This window comes from Canis lupus, chromosome 13 (genome assembly GCF_011100685.1).
Source record: "Canis lupus familiaris isolate Mischka breed German Shepherd chromosome 13, alternate assembly UU_Cfam_GSD_1.0, whole genome shotgun sequence".
Taxonomy (NCBI): domain Eukaryota; kingdom Metazoa; phylum Chordata; class Mammalia; order Carnivora; family Canidae; genus Canis; species Canis lupus.
In genome coordinates, this window is record NC_049234.1 from 37,319,355 (window position 1) to 37,323,609 (window position 4,255).

Sequence of the window (4,255 nt, forward strand, 5' to 3'; positions counted from 1 at the left end):
CTCAGGGGGTCCCGACCCTCAGAGGGGAGGCAGCTCACAGACTCCACCCCAGTCCCTCCAAAAGGCACCCCTTCAGCTCCCAGGATGACAGGATGGGCTTGGGGGCAGCAGGTGGCAGGACAGGAAAGAGGAGGGGTGGAGTCGCGGTGGAGGAGGGCCGCTCCCCCGGAGGGGACGAGGGGACATGGCCTGGGGATGGTGCCTGAGAGCCAGAGCAGAGACGGGACCCACCCCCAGACTCCCTGGAGGAGGGGGACCAGGCTGAGCCCCGAGGCCGGTGGGGTGGCAGGTGGGCACCCAGGGGGCTGCAGGGGCCCACCTGCCCTGGAGAGGGAGGCTGTGCTCTCAGTTCCCACCCGGGGACCTCCGGGGTCACCCTGGGGCCCGACACGTCACCAGGACAGAGACGTGGCTGGGTCACACGGCTGGTCCCGGCCCTGACCCCCGTCAATCCCCACAGCCCCCGCCCGTGGCTGCCGGACATCCCTGGCGTCACCCCACCCTCAGCTCTGAGTCTCTCTAGAGTCACCATGTGTCCTGCGTCAAGGGTTGGTGTCGGGGTCCGGTCCCCCTCAGACAGGGGCCACCCCAAACCCCAGCGTGCGCATGGGATCTACTCCCCCGGCAGCTGAGGGGGTCCCGGGAAAGGAGCCCCACCAGACCGTGCTGAGAGGGTGTGCAGAGCAACCTGCATGCCCCAGAATGTGCCAAGGCAGTGGGGCGGCTGGCGGACCAGGGGAGGACAGTGCAGTGGGCGGAGCGGGCGGGACAGGGAGCGGGGACAAGGCATGCTAGGCTGTGGTCCAGGCTCGGGGTGCAGATGCCGGGGGCAGTGAGCCGCCAGGCTCCCAGAGACAGTTGGAGTGGGGGGGCTCCTGGGCGGGGGGGACACAGCGGGCGGAGCTCAGTGGGGACAGGGCGTCACAGAGTGACCAGCCAGGCGCTGGCCCTGAAGGCAGAGGCGGGTGATGGGGGGCATCCTAACGGCCCGCAGGACCCCTGGGAGGATATGTGAGTGCCGGCCCCCCTCCCAGATGGGGAGACTGAGACACGCAGACAGGGTGACTTGCCCAGGGTAGCAGAGGCGCTGCGACTGCTGCGGGTTCTGCAGGAATGGAGTACTGGCGGGGACAAGAGTCGTGTCCCCCGTGGGACTGGAAGCAAAGCGCAGAGTGAGACCCAGGTCGACAGATTCGTTACCGCGGCCTCGGCTGGTTTTGTTTTTAAAGATTGTGTGTATTTATTCGTGTGAGACACAGAGAGACGCAGAGCCACAGGCAGAGGGAAAAGCAGGCTCCACGCAGGGAGCCCGACGCCAGACTCGATCCCGGGACCCCGGGGTCACGCCCTGGGCTGAAGGCAGACGCCCAACCGCTGAGCCACCCGGGCGTCCGCTTGGTTTAAAGTGCCAGCGGGGGCAGCCCGGGTGACCCAGTGATTTAATGCCACCTTCAGCCCAGGGCGTGATCCCGGGGTTCCGGGATTGAGTCCTGCGTTGGGCTCCCTGCATGGAGCCTGCTTCTCCCTCTGCCTGTGTCTCTGCCTCTCTGTGTCTCTCGTGAATAAATATATAAAATCTTTTAAAAATAATAAAAAATGAAGTGCCAGCGGGAGGTGGAGTTTGCGTGCACACCAGGCCCTGACGCGGACTTGGCACAAGGAGGGCGACGCCCGCTTCTCCGCTTCTCTCTGCACCCGTCTACCTCTCCCTCCCCTGGGACAGACCAGAGCCTGTCTGATCCCCTGATCCTGCTCTCCCCTGCGGGGTCCAGTGTCCTCGCCCACACCCGCCTCCAGCGCCCCTCCCTGCAGGCCCCTCAGACCAGGGATGCCCCCTCCCCGCCGCCACCACCTCACCCCCAGCTGGGCCTTCGTGCCCCGCTTCCTCACACTCGCATGCAGGCCTTGCACTTCTTCACTCGCTTCTCCTAGTGCGTTGCCTACTGTGAGGGCAGCACCTCTACTACGCTTTCAAATGTATCGGAAAGAAATTGCTCAGAATATTCTCTTATCACCCTTTGGGATTCTGATGGGTCTGCAGCTGGGTCCCCTCTTGACCCTGCGCCCCGGGGGTGGGGGGCCTCCTCCTGCAGGACCCTCACCCGCCCCCCGGGCTGGGTGGGCCCCTCCAGCGGCTCGCCTCTCTCCGCTCCCGCTCTCGTCCTTGTCATCCCCTCCCTTCGTCTTTGGGTTTATTACGAACAAAAATGATTCCCCAAGCGGGGTGCTATGACAGTAACCTTCAGCTTTCAGCATCTAATATAGGTCTTCGGGCTACAAATTCCCCTCAAAGTGTTGCTTCAGAACAGCCCCCAACTTTCCGTACATGTCGTTTCTATCATCATTCGGCTTCAAAGGCCTTTATTTATTTATTTACTTACTTAGGAAGGGGGGGCATGAGTGGGGGGAGGGACAGAGGGAGAGAGAACCCTCAGCAGGCCCCACGCGGCTCCACCTCACCACCCAGACACCAGGACCAGCCAAGATCCAGAGTCGGGTGCTGAGCCGGCCGAGCCACCCCGGCACCCTGAACACCTTTGCAAATAACACGAGGACTCAGATCATTGTAATCCTTCTCTCTGGACTTACGGGCCTATTACTTCAGCTCTGTGTTTTTGAGCTTCATAAATTAGACATTATTTTTTTAAGAATTACTTATGCGTTGAGCAGTTACCTTGCTCACCATTTGGTGGGGTTCTGACCCAAATCCGGGTTGTGGGTGTTGGGGTGGGAGCCCCTCCTCCAGGCAGGGCTCGGGACGCTGCAGGATGCCCTGCGACTCAGCTCAACTCTCACAGGGCATCTGAGCGGAGGCGGCATCCGAGCCGCAGGTTGAGGGCTCCGTCCCAAGGACGCTCCCACTTCAGGGGCCACCTGCAGGTCCACCTTGTCACCTGCGCTTCCCACCAACCACCCAGCTGCAGGTCAGGGGTTCCTGTGCCCCCCGCGGGGTTGGCTCATTTGCTAGAGCGCTCACAGAACTCCTGACAGCCCCAAGGAGGATCTAACACAGGAGGAGCCGACGGCGATGTGCACGGGGAGCCATGCAGGGAAGGGGTGCGGGCTTCACTGTGTCCCCCAGCACCCGGTGAGGCTCACCAACCGGGCGGGGACTGAGGGGATCCTGGGCTCCCTGAGGTCAGGGGCGGGGCTGGAGCAGCTCCAACCCTCCAATCCCAGGGCGGGCTCCCCAGGCTGGGGTGGGGGGGTGGCACCCAAAAGTCATCTATTAACACCACAAAGGATGCCTTTCTGGGTTTCCTCACTTAAATTCCAAGGTTTGAGGAGCTCATCCACACGGACTAGAAACCACAACCTCACACAGTCCGTCTTCTGGGGTGCCTTCCCTCAAGGGCCTGGTATGAGTGGAGTGGGAGACGAGCAGCCCCTGCTCAGCCCCCCACCCTGGGCCCTGGCCCCAGCCCCACCCCACGGCCCCCAGACTCGGGCCCCGCCCTGCCCCCACCCCTTGGTCTGACCTCTGGCCCTGGCCCCCCACCCCCACCCCACAACCCCCAGACCCCTTTCCCAGCCCCCATCCCACAGTCCCCAGGCCCCATCCCGGCCCCCACTTCACAGTCCCCAGATCCCTTCCCCAGACGCCCCCCCCCAGCCCCCCGACCCCCCACCCCAAGGTCCCCAGACCCCACAGCATCATCCACAGGTCCCCCCTCGCCCCCTGCTCCATCCCCCTGCCCCACCCCTCATGGTCCCGGGCCCCGCCCCTAGCCCCCCAGTCTCACACACCCTGGCCCGAAGTCCCAATCCCTAGTTTATTTCTCCCCTTTTGCACCCATAACCCTCCCACCAGCCCACAAACGACTACTCTAATTTAGCTAATGTGTCCTTTTTGTTTGTAAGTGCTTTCGGGGGAAAAAAAAAAAAGCTTGTTTTTTTTTAACTTTTTAAAATAATTTCAGGCATATGGAAGAGTTGCAAAAATAGTACAGAGGTTCTGTATGCCCTTCACGAGCTTCCTCTAACGTGAACATCTTATCAAAGCGTAGAGATTTTTAAATGTATTGAAATTAGATTATATAGCTCATTCTGTTTTTAATTTTTCCTCTCTAAGCACGTTAAAAAAAAAAAGATTCGTCTGGGTTGCTATGTGTCTGATCTGTTATTTTTTTAAAGGTTTTATTGATTTCCTAGAGACACAGGGAGAGAGGCTGAGACACAGGCTACCTGCGGGGAGCCCGATGTGGGACTCGACCCCAGGACCCCAGGGTCATGCCTTGAGCCGAAGGCAGACGCT